The 25,850-nt window shown below is 47.1% G+C and overlaps 7 non-coding genes across 7 annotated transcripts; all 7 read left to right on the forward strand.

Annotated features, from left to right (window-relative positions):
* The first annotated feature begins 2,255 nt into the window (after positions 1-2,255).
* On the forward strand, positions 2,256-2,326 carry TRNAE-CUC (transfer RNA glutamic acid (anticodon CUC)). Its single transcript has one exon. It is a non-coding gene; the product is annotated as a tRNA-Glu (tRNA).
* Positions 2,327-7,477: 5,151 nt separating this feature from the next.
* TRNAG-CCC (transfer RNA glycine (anticodon CCC)) lies at positions 7,478-7,548 on the forward strand. The gene has a single exon. It is a non-coding gene; the product is annotated as a tRNA-Gly (tRNA).
* Positions 7,549-12,590: 5,042 nt separating this feature from the next.
* Positions 12,591-12,661, forward strand: TRNAG-CCC (transfer RNA glycine (anticodon CCC)). Its single transcript has one exon. It is a non-coding gene; the product is annotated as a tRNA-Gly (tRNA).
* A 157-nt stretch (positions 12,662-12,818) lies between these two features.
* TRNAV-CAC (transfer RNA valine (anticodon CAC)) lies at positions 12,819-12,889 on the forward strand. Its single transcript has one exon. It is a non-coding gene; the product is annotated as a tRNA-Val (tRNA).
* Positions 12,890-14,356: 1,467 nt separating this feature from the next.
* TRNAG-CCC (transfer RNA glycine (anticodon CCC)) lies at positions 14,357-14,427 on the forward strand. The gene has a single exon. It is a non-coding gene; the product is annotated as a tRNA-Gly (tRNA).
* Positions 14,428-14,584: 157 nt separating this feature from the next.
* TRNAG-CCC (transfer RNA glycine (anticodon CCC)) lies at positions 14,585-14,655 on the forward strand. The gene has a single exon. It is a non-coding gene; the product is annotated as a tRNA-Gly (tRNA).
* A 5,272-nt stretch (positions 14,656-19,927) lies between these two features.
* TRNAG-CCC (transfer RNA glycine (anticodon CCC)) lies at positions 19,928-19,998 on the forward strand. The gene has a single exon. It is a non-coding gene; the product is annotated as a tRNA-Gly (tRNA).
* Positions 19,999-25,850: the final 5,852 nt, after the last annotated feature.

The following is a 25,850-nucleotide window of genomic DNA, read 5'->3' on the forward strand; positions in this document are numbered from 1 at the left end:
TTTCTTGACGCGATGCCAAAAATTGACGAGGAACAAAAAGAAAGACTGGAGCGGCCAATAAGCGAAAAAGAAGTGCAGCAGGCAATAGAAAATTTAAACCCAGGGAAATCACCCGGGCCTGATGGCCTGAGTGCGGCTTTTTATAAAGCGTTCAATGAACAGCTATCACCTTTGTTGTGTGCCTTATTTAATGAAGCGTATGAACTGAAGGCACTGCCTGCGTCTTTCGGATCGTCGCACACAGTACTTATTCCGAAAACTGACCAACCAGATAAGCTTAGGCAGTTGTCGTCTTACAGGCCCATTGCTCTGACAAACGTTGATTACAAGATTTATATGAAGGTGCTTGCTGGCAGACTACAAACGGTTATATGCGAACTAGTGGGCCCTCACCAAACGTGCGGTATCAAAGGGCGATCTATCTTTCAGAACATTCACAAAGCGCGAAGTGTGCTCGAATGCTGCGATGCAACTCATGCATGTGTTGCGTTACTGCAGTTGGACTTGGAGAAAGCTTTTGATTGTGTGGCACATACTATTCTGTTAAGTATATTAGACTATGTTAATGTCGGCTCTGTTATTCGAGAGGGAGTGGCTTTGGCGTACCGTAACTGCACTACGAGATTAATTGTCAATAAGTCACTGGGGGCCCCCATCAACGTACGACGTTCGGTGCGCCAAGGTTGCCCCCTCAGCCCTCTTTTGTTCGGCATTTATATTGAAACGTTGTGTTTAAGCATCCTACAAAACAATGACATTGATGGTTTTCGACTGCAGGAGTCAGAAGTCAAATTGTTGGCTTACGCAGACGACGTTGCGGTTTTTTGTGTAAATAAGGAGAGTATAAAGAGGACAGTGGATGTGGTAAAACATTTTAGCAAAGTCACAGGGAGTAAAGTTAACTGGGGTAAGTGCCTGGGATTTTGGCACGGAGAATGGCAGCTGACCCCCGACACTTTCGCTAATGTGTCGTGGGTTACAACGCCTGCAAAGTACTTGGGTGTGCCCTTGAAATTTTACAAGGAAAGCGAGCCATACTGGCGAGAGCAGGTCAAAGAAACCAGTGAAAAAGCGGAGAAATGGAAAAGCGCTCAATTATCAATATTTGCAAGAGCCGCAGTTTGCAACCTGTTTTTAATTAGTAAGTTATGGTATGTTATGCAAGTGTTGCATTGCTCCCGTGTAAATGTGCAAAAATTGCATCGAGTTTTTGCGGTGTTTGTTTGGGCCTCGAGTTGGGAGAGGTGCAGTCGGACAAATTTGTTCCGGCAGGTGAAGCATGGGGGGCTTGGTCTGGGTCATTTGTTTGTGCGACAGATTGTCAACCGGTTTATGTTTTTTAGGGATGCCAGTGATCCATTCCTGCGCACAGTGTGTCAACAGAGACTTGGTCGAGCGTTGCCTGATTTCGTAGTGTATACTCAATGTATGCCTGGTTCTCTGTTTGGCTTCTTTAGGGAAATTGTTTTGAGTGTGAAATTCTTAAGCGCACGTTTTTCGAAAGAGTATTTAAGTAATGTTAACAGGAGAACATTATACAAGGATGTTTGTGAAGTGGTGTTCCCGGTGCCCTTGTACCGAGCTTTATACTATGGAGGCACAGGAAGTAATGTACTAAAACGCGTAAAGAAAATGCAAGTTGCTCCGGGAGCTAAAACGTTTTTCTTTATGCTGCATACCGGTACTTTGAGTGTAAAATCATTTATGGAGGAGAAGGGTATGTTCCTACCGTGGGGGGCCCAATGTCTCATCTGCAAACAGCCAGAGACAATAGATCACGTGTTTTTGCATTGCTGGGAGGGGGTATATTTGTGGGATGTTCTGCAAAGGACAATAAAAAAACAGTTGCCACTTGATTCCCATGGCATTAGGTACTTGCCATTGGAAAACCACGATGATATGCCGTTAGACCAGGTTATGTTAATGTGCCTCCACAGTATATGGCGCGCACGAATGGCTGGTTATCACTGCGATCCAGATGCACGGCCAGCCCGCATGTATTTCCGTGAAAGTGTGCAGCGATGGCTCGACGTGCTTAAATTGCAACCATGTGCTCCTGAGTGGCTGTCAAAGCTGGAACCTTTGACGGTGCTCAAGGAATTTTAAAATGACAATGCCTGCCCCTCAGTGGGGAATAGGCAACGCGAACTAGCTTTGTGTACATATATTATTCCTTTTTTTCCTGTTGTTTTGAGTTCCAGTGCGGTGTATTTGTGTCAAAGCCAGGCAATAAAAAAAAAAAAAGAGAAACGATCGCGCCGCTGGTGTAGTGGTATCATGCAAGATTCTCATTCTTGCGACCCGGGTTCGATTCCCGGGCGGCGCACAAATAATTGCCTTCCTGCCCTCTTTTTAGTTTATAGCCTAATGTCAGTGGACACAGACGCTCTTCATTTTGCGCATCTCCAAGCTTCACAGCCCGATATCGCACTATTTGAGAAGAGCGTGAGCAGGAAAATATTGATTCTGCTTCCGGCCACGCCAGTGAACGGACGCAGGATGCAGGGCTCCTCAGGAGCGGCTTCAGCGGCCATGTCAGGCCGCGGTAACAGGACTGCTGAAAAGGACAACACTTACCAGGTCGTTTTGCCTGCACTTCCAACAGGTCGGTTTGTTTTGAATACCGTTTTTTTGCACGCCGATATCAGGGCCCGCCCGTACCGGGTGGAAGATTTCCGGGATGCTTTAGCACAACACTCGCTAATCCCCGATGTTACCGCTATGGGGGCGTATCGGATGAGCCACGTCTGGGCCGTCACTCTCAAGGATACTGAAGCCGTCAACAAGATTGTCGGTGTAGGTGAGCTGTCTGTGAAAAACGGTCGCTGCTTGGTGATTGACCCGGCGAACCAGGACGTGCGACTCAAACTTCACTGGCTACTTCACAACGTGCCAGATGAAGATGTTCGTGCTGCATTTGCGCCGTACGGAAAGGTGTCAGACGTTTCCCGGGAGCGCTGGCGTGTTAAAGGTATGCTGGAAAAGGGCTATACAACTAAACTCGTCACGCTGAAGCTGAAAGCTGGCATGAAGCTCGACGACCTGCCGCATCAGCTGAATGTTAGCGGTGAGCTCGCGCTCGTCATTGTGCCAGGCAGACCCCCGTTGTGCCTACGCTGCCGGAGTACGGGTCACATCCGCAAAGAGTGCCGGGTTCCTCGCTGCGGAACCTGCCGACGGTTCGGGCATGAAGACAACCAGTGTGCACGAACCTACGCTAGCATTGCCGGACCTGGGACTAGCGAAGACTCGTCCGAGTTAATTATGGACGAGGCGGATGCGGAGGAGGCTGCTGACATTAGAGGTCAGTCAACGAAACAGGACGCGCCTTCCATGACGGTTTTAACAAAGGATAAGGTGACGGTCTCAAATGAAAAGAATGAACCTCGGCATGTCTTGAACGCTCCATCCCAGGACCGTGAAAGCGAGTCAAAGGAAGGGTCAGAAGACTTAACCCAATTTTCTGACGCTGAGGATCATCTCAGTACTGAGCCTTCCTGTACTGATGCCATGGAGGTTGGGCAGGAGACAGCAGCCTTAATTGCCGCGAAACGTCCGCATGAGGAAAGCGTCGAGGAGACTCAGCTGCCAGGCGGTTTTTGTGGTGAGCCGCCGCCGAAAACTTCTGGCATCCGAAGAGCCACATTAAGACCGAAGCCGAACTTCTCGGCCGACACGCGGCAGGCGGGGAAACCGCCTCCGTAATTTTCGTGGTGACCTGAACGATTTGTGGATCGGCTGCCTACCGACCAGCGTCACGAACCTTCTACAACCAAGTGGTGCGTGTGTTAGCAAAAATGAAACAATGGGCTTGGACTTCGTTTGAATGCATCCCGACATTCTGCTGGCAGGACATTACAATGCATGCATACGCCGCTCTTTGTCAGAAGCGGAGGCCACGCAACCATGAAGGTAGGCACCATGCCGGTACTGGCCTCTCTCTAGTACATGACTCTCAAGCTTAATTCGCCGTTACACGTAGCTACTTTGAATGTTAGAGGACTGGGAGCGAGAAGGCGACAATGCCAGCTCAGTCGCCTCCTTGTGGATAATGATATAGATACAGCAGCTGTGCAAGAGTCAAAGATTGAGAGCCAAGAAAGCACTGACCGTATGGTGGCTTCTTTTCAAACAAACTTTTATGTGTGTGTATGCCATTCTGTTGGTGTATCGGGTGGATGCCTTTTATTTATACGTAACACGCTGGGAGTAAGCGTAGAGTCCGTTTTTGCCTGTCCAAGTGGTCGGCTTTTGGTTACCGACTTTACCTACTCTAATTTATGCTGGCGTGTTGTGTGTGTGTATGCTCCCAATTCAGGGCGTGAGCGTGAATTGTTTTTTCAGTCTATTGAGTTGTGGTTGAAGGTCGACAAAATCTTGCTTGTACTTGGTGACTACAACTGTGTGTGCGCTGCTGTGGACCGAGCGGCCAAGTGTAAACCTCCAAGAGACAGAAGCTCCGTGCTGTTGAATGCACTTGTGCATGAGTATAGCCTTGAGGATGTTGGTAGTGTGTTCTCCACTGGAAACCAGCCAGAGTTCACGCACTTTCAGCGAGATAGCCATGCCAGATTGGACAGGGTGTATGCCTCGGTAGATCTTGTTTCCCTATGTACTGCATATGAGGTCAAACCTGTGTCTTTCAGCGATCATTGTCTCGTGAGTGCAGTGTTTGGTCGCAAAGGAAAGAAATCGCGCTTTAACTGGTACCTATGGAAACTGAATGCCAAACTTCTTGCCGATGAAGAGTTCCTTACTGAAGTTAAGACAGAGTTTGAAAATCGTCTTGCTATGCGACCAGTAAGTTTTGCAGCGGAATGGGACAGCTTCAAAGAGTGGGTCAAATTTAAAGCAATAGAAAAGAGTAGTAAGCTGCGGTACAAAGAGAAAGAAAAAGAAAAAGAACTGAATGAACAACTTGCTCTTTTTTTGAGCATGGAAAGTACTGTGCCAGGGCATTTCGCCAGTAAAATACGAGAGCTTAAAAGTGAGCTGGAAACAATCGACAGCGAAAGATACACAGCGGCTGTCATACGTGCAAGGGCTGAAAAACTTTGGGCTGGAGAAGTGCCGACAAAACGAGCCCTAGCAGACGAGAAAAGATACGCCTGCCAGAAAGAAATTAGGAGTAGAAGGTATGGCGGCCATATCACAGAAGATACTAAAGATATTCAGCATGCGTTAGCAGGGCACTTCGAAGAACTGCTTAGCGCTAAGCTTGAGACTGTAGGCGGCTTTCAAACAGACTTTCTAAGACTGATGCCTGCACTGGATGACGAAAGTAAAGCGCGCCTAGAAACACCGATAACGTTACAGGAGATAGAATCTGCAATAGATGACCTGTCACCTGGGAAAGCCCCTGGGCCCGATGGTCTGAGCGCTGTGTTCTTTAAAACGTTTCAGCACTATGCGGCTCAGTTTATGCTCGATGTAATCACTGAAGCTTACGAACGTAATGCTGTTCCATTGTCTTTCTCTACATCGCACATTGTTCTAATACCCAAGACAGAGGATCCGGAGAAACGACAGTTGGTGGGGTCATATCGACCGATAAGCCTCACCAATGTTGACTACAAGGTGTACATGAAGGTTTTAGCAAAAAGACTGCAAAGCGTAATAAAGGAATTGGTTGCGTCTCATCAAACGTGCGGCATCAAGGGTCGATCCATTGCCACGAATATACATGTCGCAAGAACCGTACTAGAATGTGTTGATGCACTCGGTGGTCAGATAGCCATGATGCAGTTAGATTTGGCGAAAGCCTTTGACCGTGTTTCCCACGAAATTCTTTTTTCCATTTTGGAGCATTCTAACCTTGGAAAAGTCATAGTGGAGGGTGTTAAAATGGCTTACGCGAACTGCACGACCCGTATTATAGTGAATGGTGAACTGACTGACAGCCTCGCAGTACGTTCATCGGTAAGGCGGGCCTGCCCACTCTCACCCCTGCTTTTTGCACTGTATTTAGAGCCACTTTGCTTGGCTATCAATGATAGCGATCGCATTTTAGGGTTCAAGCTGCAATCAGCACACGTGAAAATGCTAGCATATGCTGATGACATAGCAGTGTTTTGTGCAACTAGAAAGAGCATCTGTGAAGTTACGGGTGTCGTCCAAACATTTTGTGATCACACCGGATGCAAGATCAATTGGGAGAAAAGCTCTGGGTTTTGGCACGGTGATTGGGACGTGACACCTGATTTCTTCTGTAAGCTGCGATGGTCTGCTCTCCCTACGCGATATCTAGGCGTGCCTTTAGATTGCTATCGAGATCCCAACGTGCACTGGGTGGAAGAAACATCCAGGGCGAAAGAAAAAGCGGATGCGTGGCAAGGAAGGCAGCTCTCAATGTTTTCGCGCGCTTCTATTTGCAATGTTTTTCTTATTTCGAGGCTGTGGTACCTCATGAATGTGTTGTGTGTCTCACGAACCTCAATTCAGAAAATGCACCGCGTTTTTACTGTTTTTATTTGGGCATCCACATGTGAAAAAACCGCCCGGACGAATTTGTTTATTTCTGTTAAAAGGGGCGGGCTTGGCCTTGTCCATTTGTTCTTGCGTCAAGTGGTTTCGCGATTTATATTCATGCGTGATCAAAAAGATATCTTTCTAAGAACTGTGATGCAAGTGCGATTGCAGAGGTTGCTCCCTGAATGGATAGTGTCATGTGAAAGCATGCCTGGTACTGTGACTGGCTACCTGCGCGAGGTTGTTTTTTCGTGCAAGTTGCTGGAAGTGCGGTTTTCTTTTGATTACCTTTTCAATGTTCCAAAAAAAAAAAAGCTGTATAAAGATCTCATTGACGTGATGCTGCCGGTGCCTTTTTACCGGGCATTACACTGTGGAGGCCCAAAGCAGGACGTTTTGAAAAGAGTCAAGAAGATGCCCTTGAGGCCATCTGCTAAAATGTTCCTTTTCAAACTTCACTCTAATACGCTCCCTGTTAAAACCTGGCTGAATGAAAAAGGTATCTTCGTCCCATGGACAACGAATTGCCTGTTGTGCAAAAAACCGGAGACAATTGAACACGTCTTCTTACAGTGTTGGGATGCTGTCTTTCTATGGGACGTCCTCCAAAGGACAATTAAAAAGGAACTTCCCCTAACTCCGTACGGTATCAGATTCCTACCAGTGCAGAACGATGATGCACCTTATGATTTAATTATGCTTCTTGGCCTCCATAGTTTGTGGAAAACACGAATGCAGGTGCGTAACGCAGATATAAATACACGATCTGCGCGTGAAAACTTCATTGAAAGTGCGGTGTATATACGCGAATCTTTCAGGATGCAGCAGGATCCACCACAATGGCAATGTCTATTTGATGAGTTGGTGAACCTGAAAAGATTTTAGCCGCGTACGCGTTAGCTCAAGTGTAGTTGACGTGTTTTATCATGCGTATTTTGTTTTTGTGTGTCACGGCAATAAAGAAAAAAAAAGTGAGCAGGAAAATATTCTGCGTCCTGGAGAAACCATCGCTCCGCTGGTGTAGTGGTATCATGCAAGATTCCCATTCTTGCGACCCGGGTTCGATTCCCGGGCGGCGCACAAATAATTGCCTTCCTGCCCTCTTTTTAGTTTATAGCCTAATGTCAGTGGACACAGACGCTCTTCATTTTGCGCATCTCCAAGCTTCACAGCCCGATATCGCACTATTTGAGAAGAGCGTGAGCAGGAAAATATTCTGCGTCCTGGAGAAACCATCGCGCCGCTGGTGTAGTGGCATTCTACTTCCGGCCACCGAGCGGGACGGTCGCAGAATCATGAGCTCCAGCGGAGCGGCGACAGCGGCCCTTGCCGGCCGCGGAAACAGGAATCTCGATACGGATGATAAGGACTATGAGTTGATTTTGCCGACGCTGCCTACAGGACTTGTTGTTTTAAACACCGTGTTTTTGCACGGCGACGTGCGCAATAGGCCGTACAAGGTGGAAGATTTTCGCGATGCCCTTGCCAACGTTGGTGCGCTCCCCGATGTTGTGGCGTTGGGGGCGTACCAGATTAACCACGTTTGGGCTGTCACGCTCAGCAGCGCTGAAGCAACAAAGAAGCTGACTGCGTTGAAACAAGTAGAAGTAAAGGGACGTCGCTGCATCATCATTGATCCAGAGGACCAACAGGTGAAGCTGCGGCTGCACTGGATGTTGCACGGTGTGGCCGACGACGACATCCGGACGGCCTTTGCTGCTTTCGGTAACGTAACCGAGGTGACCCGGGAGCGGTGGCGCGTCCAAGGCGTCAAAGAGAAGGGGTCAACAACGAGAACAGTTCTCCTGAAACTGAAACCCGGTATTAAGACCGATGACCTACCTCACCAGCTGCGAGTCGCCGGTGAGTTGGCCCTTCTAGTGGTGCCTGGGCGGCCTATGCAGTGCCTGCGCTGCCGTGGTAGCGGTCACGTTAGACGTGAATGCAAGGTGCCCCGGTGTTCGAAATGCAGGCGTTACGGCCACGTCGACAGTGAGTGTGTCCGTACATATGCGGTGGCCACGGGGCTCGCATCGAGGGAGGAGATAGCCGAACACCAGATGGACGTATCAGAGGCGGAGGAAGCGGCGAAAGGAGTCGAGGAAGCAGGCAAGCCGGAAGCGGCGACCGTCTCTTCTGGGACTTCTAGCAGAAACACAAACGTGTCAAGTGAGGCAGAGAGGCAACCTGAAGGAAAAGACTCGGCAGCGGCCTGGGCTGATACTGAGGAGAAGGAAGATAGCTTTTTGGCAGCTACGGAACCCGGGATGATGGCCTCGACGAGCAGCGAGGAGCAACAGCAACAGTGCAATGTTCGTGCGGGCAATATCTCGGCCAAACGGCCTCACGCCCAGACTGGTGATGGAGAGGACAAAACAACAGTGTCAAGCGTTGAGGAGCCGCCTAAGAAAACGGTCCAGTCCCGGCGGTCCTTTCTCTGACCGAAGCCGAACTTTATGGAGGACAAGCGGGCCAGCGATAAGCCACCGCCGCTGCAAGACCATGCAGCCGCACCGGAGGGCTGCGATGGAAACAAAGGCGTCTAGCCGGGTGCTAGACGCGAAAGGTGAGCGCAAATGCTCTCGGTCTCTTCACTCTATATTAAAATGGATCTAACCCCTGCTCTGACATTCGGGACGCTTAATGTTAGAGGGTTAGCAACGAAGAAAAAGCAGAACCAGGTGTTGCGCCTTATAACGGACAGTGACATCGATGTGCTAGCCGTTCAAGAGACCAAAGTCGAGGGAGAGGAAGAGACCGGGAGCATGGTGCAGCGCTTCACGTCGAAGTATTATGCCGTTGTGAGCCATGCAGTCGGAACTTCTGCCGGGTGCGTCCTTCTTGTAAAAAAGTTGCCTGGACTTAACGTGCAGACTTATGCTTCCGGAGAGACAGGGCGATACGTGATTTGTGATTTCGGTTTTGAGAATATAGAATGGCGGGTTATCTGTGTTTATGCACCTAATGAATTGGAGGATAGGTGTTCCTTTTTTGAGAGCCTGAAATATTACTGCACTGGTGAGAAACAGATAGTGCTCATGGGCGATTTCAATTGTGTTCTGGCGGCTCGCGATAAAAGCAGCACCCGAGCCTTCAGGGACAGAAGTACAGACTTATTGTCACGACTGATAGATGAATATGCATTAGATGATGTGGCGGAGTGTTTAGACGGTGAACGTAGTGTGCAATACACCCACTTTCAAGGTATTAGTCATGCTCGCGTCGACAGGATTTACATGTCACTGGACTTAATACCAAAGTGTCAAAAATACCGAGTTTTACCAGTGGCCTTTTCAGATCACTGTGCAGTGATATGCACTCTAGGCAAAAGGAAGCGAGCCAGTGGATTTTCATGGGAGCTGTGGAAATTAAATTGTAAACTGCTAAAAGACCAAATTTTCACTGAGTATGTGACGGAAAAAATTACCAAAATAGTAAATGAGTGTCAAAACGAAATCGGGCTCCAGTGGGTACTAGCCAAAGAAGACTTTAAGATGATGGCCATTGAGCGGTCTACTTTGCTAGAGCACCAGGAAAGATTACAGGAAAAGCAGCTGAGAGATATACTTGAAAAATTGTTGGCGCAGGAATGTAAAACGCCCGGCATAGGTAAGGAAGATATTAAGAAAACAAAGCAAAAGCTTGAACTTATCGAGGAAGACCGATATCGAGGGGCGATAGTGAGGGCGAGAGCGGAAGAATTGGTTGCAGGGGAGACGCCCACTAAGCGGGCTTTAGGAATGGAAAAAGCGCACGCTCGACGCAGCGAAATTCAGGAGATCGAAGGAGCGGGTGGGTTAGTGACCGATAGCGATCGCATCCATCATGCTTTCTTTGATTACTATCAGGCGTTGTTCGCACCACATGAAGTTGACGTGCACAGATTTAAAGGCGAGTTTCTCGGCGCTATGCCTAGGCTCGATGAATCCCGAAAGGAAAGCTTGGAGAGGCGAATTAGTGAAAAAGAAGTTGAACGAGCAATAGAGAACTTGAACCCGGCAAAGTCTCCTGGCCCAGATGGGTTAAGTGCAGCTTTTTACAAAGCGTTTAAAACGGATTTAACCCCACTTTTGACTTTACTGTTTAATGATGCCTATGATCGTAAGGAGTTGCCCCCTTCTTACGGTGCGGCCCATGCCGTCCTCATCCCTAAAACAGATGATCCTATAAAACTCAGACAGGTTACTGCATATAGGCCGATCTCACTAACGAACGTCGATTATAAAATATTCATGAAAGTGCTGGCGGCGAGGCTTCAGAGCGTTATTAAAGAAATTGTTGGCCCTCATCAAACATGTGGGATAAAGAACAGGTCTATTGCTTACAATATTCATAAGGCAAGGTGTGTGCTGGAGTGTAGCGACGTCACTGGGGTACCTGTGGCAATTCTCCAGCTAGATCTTGAAAAAGCGTTTGACTGTGTTGCTCATGAGATTTTGTTTTCTATCTTAGATCATATCAATGTAGGTTCTATTATTACTGAGGGTGTGGCCATGGCGTACCGACACGGCACTACAAAGTTAATTGTTAATAAATCGTTGGGGGCCCCCATTAACGTGGAACGTTCGGTGCGTCAGGGTTGCCCCCTCAGTCCACTCTTGTTTTGTATGTATGTTGAAACTTTGTGCTTGCACATAATACAGAATAATGCTGTTCATGGTTTTCGGCTGCATGAAGCGGAAGTGAAAGTCCTAGCATATGCAGATGATGTAGCAATTTTCTGTGCCACAAAGGACAGCATTAGCAGTGCGGTAGAAGGTGTTAAAAGATTTAGTTTGGTCACGGGAAGCAAGGTGAACTGGGGAAAGTGCGTGGGGTGCTGGCACGGAGAATGGCCGGATACTCCTCACACTTTCGCTAATGTGACCTGGTGTACGACCCCTGTAAAGTACCTTGGAGTCCCGTTGGAATTTTACAGAGATACTTAACAGTATTCGAAGGTGCAGGCACAAGAGACACAAGAAAAAGCAGAAAAGTGGAAAGGTACTCATTTATCCGTGTTTGCAAGAGCCACTGTGTGTAACCTGTTTTTTATTAGTAAACTGTGGTATGTGATGCAAGTGCTCCACTGCTCGCGAATTAACATACAAAAGGTATATCGAATTTTTGCGGTTTTTGTATGGGCCTCTAGCTGGGAAAGGTGCATGCGGACAAACTTGTTCAGACGGGTCAAAGACGGAGGCCTAGGGCTGGGACACTTATTTGTGAGGCAACTGGTAAACAGAGTTCTGTTTTTCCGTGATGTTGAAGATCCTTTCCTGCGCACAGTGTGCCAAGTAAGGCTAGGGCGAGCCTTGCCAGAGTATGTAGTTGCAACAAAATGCATGACAGGAGGCATTTTTGGTTATTTCCGAGAGATAGTAACCAGCGTCAGATTCTTAACTACTTGGTTTTTAAATGAATATTTGAGCAGTGTAACAAGGAAAACGTTGTACAGAGATGTGTGCGATGTTATCTTTCCGGTGCCGTTGTACAGGGCCTTGTACTGTGGAGGCCCCGGCGGTAATGTGTTGCAAAGGGTTAAAAAAAATGAATGTATCGCCGGAAGTCAATAGTTTTTTCTTTAAAGTGCACACTGGAACTTTACCCGTCAAATCTTTTTTGGAAGAAAAAGAGATGTTTCTACCGTGGGGACCAAACTGCTTAATCTGCAAGCAACCGGAGACCATATACCATGTTTTTTTGCACTGTTGGGAAGGGGTTTATTTTTGGGACGTGCTACAGAGGATCATGAAGAAACAGCTCCCGTTGCATTCACACGGAATTAGGTACTTGCCAACAAAAAATGAGGGTGGGATCCCGTTCGATTTAGTCATGCTGGTGGGCCTCCACAGTATATGGCGCTCTCGTATGGCCGGGTACTACTGTGACCCCGAAGCGCGTACAGCGCGTATATATTTTCGAGAGAGCATCTGCAAGTTTGTAGAAATACAGAAGATACGGAATCCTGTCCCTGAGTGGCTCTCAAGGCTAGAGCCTTTGACAACACTCAGAGAATTTTAATGTGACAAAGCCTGGTCCTCTCTTGGGGATTTCGCTTCTCGTATAACTGTGTACATATTATTGTATTTTTGTCTTTTGTTTTGTGAAAGCCGAGGGCCGCCAATAAAGAAAAAAAAATCGCGCCGCTGGTGTAGTGGTATCATGCAAGATTCCCATTCTTGCGACCCGGGTTCGATTCCCGGGCGGCGCACGGATAATTGCCTTCCTGCCCTCCTTTTAGTTTATAGCCTAATGTCAGTGGACACAGACGCTCTTCATTTTGCGCATCTCCAAGCTTCACAGCCCGATATCGCACTATTTGAGAAGAGCGTGAGCAGGAAAATATTCTGCGTCCTGGAGAAACCATCGCGCCGCTGGTGTAGTGGTATCATGCAAGATTCACATTCTTGCGCCCTGGGTTCGATTCCCGGGCGCAGCACCGCTGCACCGCTTTCACGTGGGCTGATTGCAGCCCACGTGAAAATGCTAGCATACGCTGATGACATTGCGGTCTTTTGTGCAACTAGAAAGGGCATCTGTGAAGTCACGGGTGTCGTCCAAACATTTTGTGATCAAACCGGATGCAAGATCAATTGGGAGAAAAGCTTTGAGTTTTGGCACTGTGATTGGGACGTGACACCTGATTTCTTCTGTAAGCTGCCATGGTCTGCTCTCCCAACACGATATCTAGGCATGTCTTTAGAATGTTATCAAGATCCCAACGTGCACTGGATGAAAGAAACATCCAGAGTGAAAGAGAAAGCGGATGCGTGGCAAGGAAGGCAACTGTCAATGTTTTCGCGCGCTACTATTTGCAATGTTTTTCTTATTTCGAGGCAGTGGTACCTCATAAATGTGTTGTGTATCTCACGAACCTCAATTCAGAAAATGCACCGCGTTTTTGCTGTTTTTGTTTGGGCATCCACATGGGAAAAAACCGCCCGGACGAATTTGTTTATTGCTGTTAAAAGGGGAGGGCTTGGCCTTGCACATCTGTTCTTGCGTCAGGTGGTTTCGCGGTTTATATTCCTCCGTGATCAAAAAGATACCTTTCTAAGAACTGTGATGCAAGTGCGATTGCAGAGGCTGCTCCCTGAATGGATTGTGTCATGTGAAAATATGCCTGGTACTGTGACTGGCTACCTGCGCGAGGTTGTTTTTTCGTGCAAGTTGCTGGAAGTGCGGTTTTCTTTTGATTACCTTTAAAATCTTCCCAGAAAAAAACTGTACAAAGATCTCATTGACGTGATGCTGCCGGTGCCTTTTTACCGGGCATTACACTGTGGAGGCCAAGGACAGGACGTTTTAAATAGAGTTAAGAAGATGCCCGTGAGGCCATCTGCTAAAACGTTCCTTTTCAAACTTCACTCTAATACGCTCCCTGTTAAAACCTGGCTGAATGAAAAAGGTATCTTCGTCCCATGGACAACAAATTGCCTGTTGAGCAAAAAACCGGAAACAATTGAACACGTTTTCTTACAGGGTTGGGATGCTGTCTTTCTATGGGACGTCCTCCAAAGGACAATTAAAAAGGAGCTTCCATTAACTCCTTACGGTATAAGATTCCTACCAGTGCCGAACGATGATGCACCTTTTGATTTAATTATGCTTCTTGGCCTCCATAGTTTGTGGAAAACACGAATGCAGGTGCGTCATGCAGATATAGATACACGATCTGCGCTTGAAAACTTTATTGAAAGTGCTGTGTATATACGCGAAACTTTCATGATGCAGCAGGATCCACCACAATGGCATTCTCTGTTTGATGAGTTGGTGCACTTGAAAAGATTTTAGCCGCGTACGCGTTAGCTCAAGTGTAGTTGACGTGTTTTATCATGTGTACTTTTGTTTTCTGTTTCACGGCAATAAAGAAAAAAAAAATATTCTGCGTCCTGGAGCCATCATCGCGCCGCTGGTGTTGTGGTATCATGGAAGATTCCCTTTCTTTCGACCCGGGTTCGATTCCCGGGCGGCGCACGGATAATTGCCTTTCTGCCCTCCCTTTAGTTTATAGCCTAATGTCAGTGGACACAGACGCTGTTCATTTTGATCGGCTGCAAGCTTCACAGCACGATATCGCACTGTATGAGAAGAGCGTGAGCAGGAAAATATTCTGCGTCCTGGAGCCATCATCGCGCCGCTGGTGTAGTGGTATCATGCAAGATTCCCATTCTTGCGACCCGGGTTCCATTCCCGGGCGGCGCACGGATAATTGCCTTCCTGCCCTCCTTTTAATTTATAGCCTAATGTCAGTGGACACAGACGCTCTTCATTTTGCGCATCTCCAAGCTTCACAGCCCGATATCGCACTATTTGAGAAGAGCGTAAGCAGGAAAATATTCTGCGTCCTGGAGAAACCATCGCGCCGGTGGTGTAGTGGTCATTCTACTTCCGGATACCGTAGTGAACGGTGGCAGAATCATGTGCTCCAGCGGAGCGGCGATAGCGGCCATTTCCAGCCGCGGAAACAGGCTTGAGGACATAGATGATAGCGAATATCAGATTATTCTGCCAACTTTGCCCACCGGACGCGTTGTTTTTAACACGCTTTTTTTGCACGGCGATGTGCGAGTCAGGCCATACAGGGTCGAGGATTTCCGCGACGCCCTTGCCAACGCTGGTGCGCTCCCCGACGTTGTGGCGTTGGGGGCGTATCAGATCAACCATGTTTGGGCGGTCACGTTAAGCAGCACAGAAGCAACGAAGAAACTGGCGGCTTTCAAGGAGCTCGAAGTTAAGGGACGCCGTTGCCTCATTATCGATCCCGAGGACCAACAGGTGAAGCTGCGACTTCACTGGATGTTGTACGGTGTGGCAGACGACGACATACGGACGGCTTTTGCGGCTTTTGGGAAGGTGACCGAGGTGACCCGGGAGAGGTGGAGAGTTCAAGGCGTCAGGGAGAAGGGGTCCACCACGAGGACTGTGCTCCTGAAATTGAAACCCGGGATTAAGGTCGATGACTTACCTCACCAGCTGCGAGTGGCCGGAGAGCTGGCCCTTGTCGTGGTGCCTGGGCGAGCGATGCAGTGCCTGCGCTGCCGTGGTACCGGTCACGTTCGACGAGAATGGAAGGTGCCGCGTTGTCCAAAGTGTAGACGCTACGGTCATGACGAGGCAGCCTGTGTGCTTTCGTACGCTTCGGCAGCGGGACATGGAACTGCGGAACGGTCGGCGGAGCTCACCATGGACGTGGTCGAGGCGGAGGAGGCGGCGAAGGGTGCCGGAGAGGTGCGAACGCAGACACGGGAGACGGATTCGTCGGTGGACTCGGCAGAAAGCGGCAATGCTGCGAGGGATGTTGGGAGAGCGGACTCTGCACCTCAGCTCCCTAGCAATGAGGAAGGCCCGTCACTTGAGCCTTCAAACGGCATGGAACAGGATAATGGGGAGGAGCACTCAGACACCAGCGGTGTTCGTAAGCCAGGCGTCCCAGCCCCAGCCAAGCGATCCCACACACAGTCCGAACCCGAAGGTATCCAGGCGTCAGCCCCCAGCGTCGACGAGCCACCAGCAAAAACGGGGCAATCCCGGCGGTCCACGCTACGTCCGCGGCCAAACATTTCATCAGAGAGACGGGTAGCGGATAAAGTGCCCCTGCTGCCGGGTCAGCCGCTCGCACCGGACGGGGATGGATCAAACGACGGCGTCTAGCAACGCGCTAGACGGGAAAGGTAAGCACCATGCTTTCGGTCTCTTCACCCTTGATGAAAATGGCGCCCGAAACCACCTTAAGAGTAGCCACGTTAAATGTCAGGGGATTGGCAGGCAAAAAGAAGCAGAGCCAGATGCATCGGCTCTTAATTGACCACGATATTGACGTGCTTGCCGTGCAAGAAACTAAGGTTGACGGGGAGGAAGAGACCGGGAGCATGGTGCGACGTTTCACGGCTAGATTTTACGCCATTGTTAGCCACGCAGTTGGGACATCGGCCGGGTGTGTATTGTTTGTCAAAAAGCTGCCTGGTCTGGTTGTAAAGGGCTACTCCTCATGCTCTTCTGGACGGTGTGTAGTGGCTGATTGTGTATACAGCGGTGTTGAGTGGCGCATTATTTGTGTGTACGCTCCTAACTGTGTGGAGGAAAGAACAGTGTTTTTCGAGAATGTTATGCAGCAGTTAAGTACGGAAAGGCAGGTAGTATTGCTGGGCGATTTTAACTGTGTACTGAATGTTCGAGACAAAACCAGCACACGCGGATTCAGAGACAAGAGCACTGAAATGTTATGCCAGTTAACAAGCGAATGGAATATGGAGGATGTGGCTGATTGCTTGGAAGGACCGCGTGCCGTTCAGTACACGCACTTCCAAGGTTCTAGCCACGCGCGTCTGGACAGAATTTACGCGTCGCTGGATTTGATTCCTTCATGCAATGAATACCGAGTTGTGCCTATGACATTCACGGATCACTGTTTGGTGCAATGCTTATTCGGCACCAAAAAACGAAGCAATGCATTTAGCTGGGAGTTATGGAAATTTAACAATAAATTGCTTAATGATGATGCCTTTAGACGCGTGGTATTGAATGAATTGATTAAAGTGAGGCCAGGGACTTTGCTCGAAATCTGGAAACAGTGGGAGTTGTGCAAGGAACAGATTAAAATTAAAGCCATTGACAGATCAAGTTGCCTGGTGTACGAGAAGAAAATTACAGAAACCCAGCTTAAGGCTTTGCTTGCAAAACTACACGAACAGGAATGTAAGGCACCCGGCAGATGGATAGAGGATATTCGAAAAATAAAAGAACAGATTAACTTGATAGAAGAAGACAGATACCAAGGAGCGTTAGTGCGTGCAAGGGCGGAAAAATTGGCCATGGATGAGACGCCGACAAAAAGATCGTTGGGAATAGAAAAAGCAAATGCAAGGCGAAATCACGTGGCAGAGGTAGATTGGGCAGGACGCACAGAAACCGATAACGAAGGAATCGCGAAAGCTTTCCGGGAGTATTATGAAGAGCTATTTTCGTCCCGAGAGGTTAATTTGGACCGTTTTAAAGAATCCTTTCTTGACGCGATGCCAAAAATTGATGACGAACAAAAAGAAAGACTGGAGCGGCCAATAAGCGAAAAAGAAGTGCAGCAGGCAATAGAAAATTTAAACCCTGGGAAATCACCCGGGCCTGATGGCCTGAGTGCGGCTTTTTATAAAGCGTTCAAGCAACAGCTATCTCCTTTGTTGTGTGCCTTATTTAATGAAGCGTATGAGCTGAAGGCACTGCCTGCGTCTTTCGGATCGTCGCACACAGTACTTATTCCGAAAACTGACCAACCAGATAAGCTTAGGCAGTTGTCGTCTTACAGGCCCATTGCTCTGACAAACGTTGATTACAAGATTTATATGAAGGTGCTTGCTGGCAGACTACAAACGGTTATATGCGAACTAGTGGGCCCTCACCAAACGTGCGGTATCAAAGGGCGATCCATCTTTCAGAACATTCACAAAGCGAGAAGTGTGCTCGAATGCTGCGATGCAACTCATGCGTGTGTTGCTTTACTGCAGTTGGACTTGGAGAAAGCTTTTGATTGTGTGACGCATGCTATTCTGTTCAGTATATTAGACCATGTTAATGTCGGCTCTGTTATTCGAGAGGGAGTGGCCTTGGCGTACCGTAACTGCACTACGAGATTAATTGTCAATAAGTCACTGGGGGCCCCCATCAACGTACGACGTTCGGTGCGCCAAGGTTGCCCCCTCAGCCCTCTTTTGTTCGGCATTTATATTGAAACATTGTGTTTAAGCATCCTACAAAACAATGACATTGATGGTTTTCGACTGCAGGAGTCAGAAGTCAAATTGCTGGCTTACGCAGACGACGTTGCGGTTTTTTGTGTGAATAAGGAGAGTATAAAGAGGACAGTGGAGGTGGTAAAACATTTTAGCAAAGTCACAGGGAGTAAAGTTAACTGGGGTAAGTGCCTGGGATTTTGGCACGGAGACTGGCAGCTGACCCCCGACACTTTCGCTAATGTGTCGTGGGTTACAACGCCTGCAAAGTACTTGGGTGTGCCCTTGGAATTTTACAAGGAAAGCGAGCCTTACTGGCTAGAGCAGGTCAGAGAAACCCGTGAAAAAGCGGAGAAATGGAAAAGCGCTCAATTATCAATATTTGCAAGAGCCGCAGTTTGCAACCTGTTTTTAATTAGTAAGTTATGGTATGTAATGCAAGTGTTGCATTGCTCCCGTGTAAATGTGCAAAAATTGCATCGAGTTTTTGCGGTGTTTGTTTGGGCCTCGAGTTGGGAGAGGTGCAGTCGGACAAATTTGTTCCGGCAGGTGAAGCATGGAGGGCTTGGTCTGGGTCATTTGTTTGTGCGACAGATTGTCAACCGGTTTATGTTTTTTAGGGATGCCAGTGATCCATTCCTGCGCACAGTGTGTCAACAAAGACTTGGTCGAGCGTTGTCTGATTTCGTAGTTTATACGCAATGTATGCCGGGATCTCTTTTTGGATTCTTTAGGGAAATTGTTTTGAGCGTGAAATTCTTAAGCGCACGTTTTTCGAAAGAGTATTTAAGTAATGTTAACAGGAGAACATTATACAAGGATGTTTGTGAAGTGGTGTTCCCGGTGCCCTTGTACCGAGCTTTATACTATGGAGGCACAGGAAGTAATGTATTAAAACGCGTAAAGAAAATGCAAGTTGCTACGGGAGCTAAAACTTTTTTCTTTATGCTACATACCGGTACTTTGAGTGTAAAATCATTTATGGAGGAAAAGGGTATTTTCCTACCGTGGGGGGCCCAATGTCTCATCTGCAAACAGCCAGAGACAATAGATCACGTGTTTTTGCATTGCTGGGAGGGGGTATATTTGTGGGATGTTCTGCAAAGGACAATTAAAAAACAGTTGCCACTTGATTCCCATGGCATTAGGTATTTGCCATTGGATAACCACGATGATATGCCGTTAGACCAGGTTATGTTAATGTGCCTCCACAGTATATGGCGCGCACGAATGGCTGGTTATCACTGCGATCCAGATGCACGGCCAGCCCGAATGTATTTCCGTGAAAGTGTGCAGCGATGGCTCGACGTGCTTAAATTGCAACCATGTGCTCCTGAGTGGCTGTCAAAGCTGGAACCTTTGACGGTGCTCAAGGAATTTTAAAATGACAATGCCTGCCCCTCAGTGGGGGATAGGCAACGCGAACTAGCTTTGTGTACATATATTATTCCTTTGTTCCTGTTGTTTTGTTTTCCAGTTCGTTGTATTTGTGTCAAAGTCAGGCAATAAAGAAAAAAAAAAAAAAGCCGGTGGTGTAGTGGTATCATGCAAGATTCCCATTCTTGCGACCCGGGTTCGATTCTCGGGCGGCGCACGGATAATTGCCTTCCTGCCCTCCTTTTATTTTATAGCCTAATGTCAGTGGACACAGACGCTCTTCATTTTGCGCATCTCCAAGCTTCACAGCCCGATATCGCACTATTTGAGAAGAGCGTGAGCAGGAAAATATTCTGCGTCCTGGAGAAACCATCGCGCCGCTGGTGTAGTGGTATCATGCAAGATTCCCATTCTTGCGACCCGCGTTCGATTCCCGGGCGGCGCACGGATAATTGCCTTCGTGCCCTCCTTTTAGTTTATAGCCTAATGTCAGTGGACACAGACGCTCTTCATTTTGCGCATCTCCAAGCTTCACAGCCCGATATCGCACTATTTGAGAAGAGCGTGAGCGGGAAAATATTCTGCGTCCTGCATTCTACTTCCGGCCACCGAGCGGGACGGTCGCAGAATCATGAGCTCCAGCGGAGCGGCGACAGCGGCCCTTGCCGGCCGCGGAAACAGGAATTTGGATACGGATGATAAGGACTATGAGTTGATTTTGCCGACGCTGCCTACAGGACGTGTTGTTTTAAACACCGTGTTTTTGCACGGCGACGTGCGCAATAGGCCGTACAAAGTGGAAGATTTTCGCGATGCCCTCGCCAACGTTGGTGCGCTCCCCGATGTTGTGGCGTTGGGGGCGTACCAGATTAACCACGTTTGGGCTGTCACCCTCAGCAGCGCTGAAGCAACGAAGAAGCTGGCCGTGTTGAAACAAGTAGAAGTAAAGGAACGTCGCTGCATCATCATCGACCCAGAGGACCAACAGGTGAAGCTGCGGCTGCACTGGATGTTGCACGGTGTGGCTGACGACGACATCCGGACGGCCCTTGCTGCTTTCGGTAACGTGACCGAGGTGACCCGGGAGCGGTGGCGCGTCCAAGGCGTCAAAGAGAAGGGGTCAACAACGAGAACAGTTCTCCTGAAACTGAAACCCGGTATTAAGACTGATGACCTACCTCACCAGCTGCGAGTCGCCGGTGAGTTGGCCCTCGTTTTGGTGCCTGGGCGGCCTATGCAGTGCCTGCGCTGCCGTGGTAGCGGTCACGTTAGACGTGAATGCAAGGTGCCCCGGTGTTCGAAATGCAGGCGGTACGGCCACGTCGACAGTGAGTGTGTCCGTACATATGCGGTGGCCACGGGGCTCGCATCGAGGGAGGAGATAGCTGAACACCAGATGGACGTATCAGAGGCGGAGGAAGTGGCGAAAGGAGTCGAGGAAGTAGGCAAGTCGGAAGCTGCGACTGTCTCTTCTGGGACTTCTAGCAGAAACACAAACGTGTCAACTGAGGCAGAGAGGCAACCTGAAGGAAAAGACTCGGTAGCGGACTGGGCTGATACTGAGGAGAAGGAAGATAGCTTTTTGGAAGCTACGGAACCCGTGATGATGACCTCGACGAGCAGCGAGGAGCAACAGCAACAGTGCAATGTTCGTGCGGGCAATGTCTCGGCCAAACGGCCTCACGCCCAGACTGGTGATGGAGAGGACAAAACAACAGCTTCAAGCGTTGTGGAGCCGCCTACGAAAACGGTCCAGTCCAGGCGGTCCTCTCTCAGACCGAAGCCGAACTTTCTGGGGGACAAGCGGGCCAGCGATAAGCCACCGCCGCTGCAAGACCATGCAGCCGCACCGGAGGGCTGCGGCGGAAACAAAGGCGTCTAGCCGGGTGCTAGACGCGAAAGGTGAGCGCAAATGCTCTCGGTCTCTTCACTCTATTTTAAAATGGATCCAACCCCTGCTCTGACATTCGGGTCGCTTAATGTTAGAGGGTTAGCAACGAAGAAAAAGCAGAACCAGGTGTTGCGCCTTATAACGGACAGAGACATCGATGTGCTAGCCGTTCAAGAGACCAAAGTCGAGGGAGAGGAAGAGACCGGGAGCATGGCGCAGCGCTTCACGTCGAAGTATTATGCCGTTGTGAGCCATGCAGTCGGAACTTCTGCCGGGTGCGTCCTTCTTGTAAAAAAGTTGCCTGGACTTAACGTGCAGACTTATGCTTCCGGAGAGACAGGGTGATACGTGATTTGTGATTTCGGTTTTGAGAATATAGAATGGCGGGTTATCTGTGTTTATGCACCTAATGAATTGGAGGATAGATGTTCCTTTTTTGAGAGCCTGAAATATTACTGCACTAGTGAGAAACAGATAGTGGACAGCCCATTCCATTGCATTCATTGTGATACACGATGCTTTAACAACAAGTTTGCCACTTCCATGGGAAGATTCTCTGGCATACATATTAACGTCCGTAGTATGAAGAACAAACGTGACAGTCTTGATGAGTTCTTTGGGTCATTAAATGTGCAGTTTGATGTGCTTTTCTTTACCGAAACTTGGTTAAAATCTCAAGATGATCATTTGCCATTCATGAACTACCGGCATCATGGGCTCATTCGCCCAAATATGAGAGGTGGTGGTATTGCCTTCTATGTGAAAAACTGTTATCCACAGTCGGTACTAGAAGACATTTCGATGATAGATCCCAATGTCGAGTGTTTAGCTGTGTCACTGTCCGATATCATTGTGGTTGTGATATACAGACCTCCTGCTGGGAAAAAAACTGCATTTTTTAAAGTTTCTTGAAAGTTTACTGCTCTATCTCGCCAATTTCCGGTTGCCTTTTGTAATAATGGGTGATGTTAATATTAACCTAATGCATGATGATTGTAACACACATGAATTCAATAACATTATAGCATCTTATTGTTGTATAAATGCTATACCTATACCAACTAGAGTTACCATTGATACAGCTTCTCTTTTGGATGTTTGCGTCACAAATACGATGTTTCCTCAAACGGATGCTGGCCTGTTATCTTCTGAAATTAGCGACCACATCCCGATTTTTTGTTTTCTTCCTATGAACCGCAATAAAATTGTATCCAAACGCGCCGAGAAGGTAACTAGGGATATTAGTGAGACAAACCTTTTTAAATTTCGAACTCTAATCGAAAACACTAGTTGGGACAATATATATTACATATCTGATGTCAACTTGTCATATACTACATTTCTTGCAAAGTTCACCGAATGTTATAATGCTGCATTTCCTTTAATTCAAGTTAAGCAAAGCTTTCGAAAGTCCAGAAAGCCATGGGTCAATAAGCAGTTATATAAACGAATACAGGTTAAAAATAAAATGTACCATAACTTTGTATGCACTCGTGATGCAAACCTTTTTTTGAGTTCAAGAAATTCCGAAATAAATTAAACAAAGACCTCAAGGCAGCAAAAACGGCTTACTATATAGAACGCTTCTCGAGAATATATAACGACCGCAAGAAAGTTTGGCATGAGATAAACGAATTACTAGACAAGCAGAAGTGCAGAGATAACGCAGAAATTCTTATATCTGATTCCAAGACCAGTGGAACTGATATAGTAAACACCATAAACCACTTTTTCATTGAAGCTGGTAAACCCACTTTTGATCAATCTTTATCAAACCCCTCCATGCGTGACCTCATTGAACCTTTATCTAATTCTATTGTGCTGTTGCCTGTGGTTCCACAAGAAGTAGCTCTTTATATTGGTAAAATAAAAAACGTTTCCGCCGGCCATGACGGCATCAAAGCCATACCGTTAAAGTATGTATCGGTATCAATTTGCGACGTTCTAGCTTATATTATAAATCTAACTTTCACATCGGTGTGTTTCCAGATGAACTAAAAATAGCCCGGGTGTGCCCAGTATATAAAGGAGGAAATAGAAATGATGTTACGAATTATCGACCAATTTCCGTATTATCTGTATTTTCTAAGGTATTCGAAGGAGCCATCCACAGCAGAATGGAAAAGTTCTTCAGTGCTCATAATATAATTAATCCGTCCCAGTATGGTTTCTTAAAGAATAGATCGACTGAACAAGCCTTACTTGCTGTTAAAGAGAAAGTTATTGACAACATTGAGTCCCAAGCATATACACTTGGTTTGTTCTTGGACCTCCGAAAGGCTTTTGATTGCGTGCAGCATGAAATTCTTTTAGGCAAACTAACTAGATATGGAATACGAGGTACTTCCTTGAGCCTGCTTAGAAGTTACTTGAGCAACAGACCTCAATATGTCAAATGCAATAATTTTGTTTCAGATTTCTTGTGTGTTACTCAAGGTGTGCCGCAGGGATCTATTTTAGGCCCATTTTTATTTTTAGTTTACATAAATGATGTTTGTAACATACCTGATTCACCTGATTTGGTCATGTATGCTGATGATACGAATATATTTTTCACAGCCCGAACTCTGCCAGATTTAGAAACTACTGTAAATGACTACATGGTAAAATTGCACGCTTGGATGCAGGCAAATCAATTTAGCTTAAACTTGTCCAAGACTAGTAATATTATTTTCAGACCTATCAACGCCCCAATCCATTACTCACTTGATATAAGGTATGCTAACAAACAAATACAGCAGGTAACCACTCAGAAGTTTCTCGGTGTCTGGTTCAATGAACACCTATCCTGGAATACACATATTTCTAAACTTGCCACAGATCTTAGCAGAACTGTTGGCTGTCTCTACAGGACCAGTGACCTTTTACCTGTTTCATTAAAAGTATCTATGTATTATGCTCTATTTTTTTCTAAGTTATCTTATTGTGCACTGGTGTGGGGCACCACAACAAATAGCAATTATCACAAGCTTTTGATTCTGCAAAAAAAGGCACTCCGGGCTATTGAGGGTTATCATGGAAGACCGGAACACTTACCAACATCACCTCTATACCAAAAACATAATCTACTTCAAGCTAACCGAGTCTACACATACCGCTTGTTACAACATATCCATAGCAATAGGCTTTCCTTCGTCTCTCCTAATCGATTTCCTACTAAATACCCTCTCAGACAACAGAGAAACCTCGTCCCAAAAACAAGGACAAATTACGGTAAACAGAAGCTTAATTACCAGGTTCCAACTATTCTCAAAAGCCCATCCCTATGTTCAATGTTCCATCTCTCTAAACGCAGATTTAAAAGAGACATAAAAAAGCAGTTGATATTCTCCGAAGTGGAATAATTGTTTAGTCTGGTTTTGTATTTGACAAATGCAAATTTTCATCATGTTATGTTACTGTACAATTTTTTTTTCTTTTCCGTGTTTTGTGTGCCATATGCTGTTGTTTCTTTTTGAGTGTACAGTGTACACTGTTCCTTTTTTTTAGGTTTTACTCCAGTATGATAAATTACCACGTTTGCTGTAATTTTCTGTTATCGTTTGTTTTCCGCGTTGCGCGCCGCTGTGAACTGTATGGGGAACTGTGACCCCGTCAGGCCTAACCGCCTTTTGTCGCAGTTCCTTCTTTCATTTTTTGAAAGAGAAATAAAGAATATCTAGTGAGAAACAGATAGTGCTCATGGGCGATTTCAATTGTGTTCTGGCGGCTCGCGATAAAAGCAGCACCCGAGCCTTCAGGGACAGAAGTACAGACTTATTGTCACGACTGATAGATGAATATGCATTAGATGATGTGGCGGAGTGTTTAGACGGTGAACTTAGTGTGCAATACACCCACTTTCAAGGTATTAGTCATGCTCGCCTCGACAGGATTTATATGTCACTGGACCTAATACCAAAGTGTCAAAAATACCGAGTTTTACCAGTGGCCTTTTAGATCACTGTGCAGTGATATGCACTCTAGGCAAAAGGAAGCGAGCCAGTGGATTTTCATGGGAGCTGTGGAAATTAAATTGTAAACTGCTAAAAGACCAAATTTTCACTGAGTATGTGACGGAAAAAATTACCAAAATAGTAAATGAGTGTCAAAACGAAATCGGGCTCCAGTGGGTACTAGCCAAAGAAGAATTTAAGATGAAGGCCATTGAGCGGTCTACTTTGCTAAAGCACCAGGAAAGATTACAGGAAAAACAGCTGAGAGATATACTTGAAAAATTGTTGGCGCAGGAATGTAAAACGACCGGCATAGGTAAGGAAGATATTAAGAAAACAAAGCAAAAGCTTGAACTTATCGAGGAAGACCGATATCGAGGGGCGATAGTGAGGGCGAGAGCGGAAGAATTGGTTGCAGGGGAGACGCCCACTAAGCGGGCTTTAGGAATGGAAAAAGCGCACGCTCGACGC

The sequence above is a fragment of the Amblyomma maculatum genome, chromosome 6, assembly GCF_055883805.1.
Source record: "Amblyomma maculatum isolate TAMU_Amacu chromosome 6, ASM5588380v1, whole genome shotgun sequence".
Taxonomy (NCBI): domain Eukaryota; kingdom Metazoa; phylum Arthropoda; class Arachnida; order Ixodida; family Ixodidae; genus Amblyomma; species Amblyomma maculatum.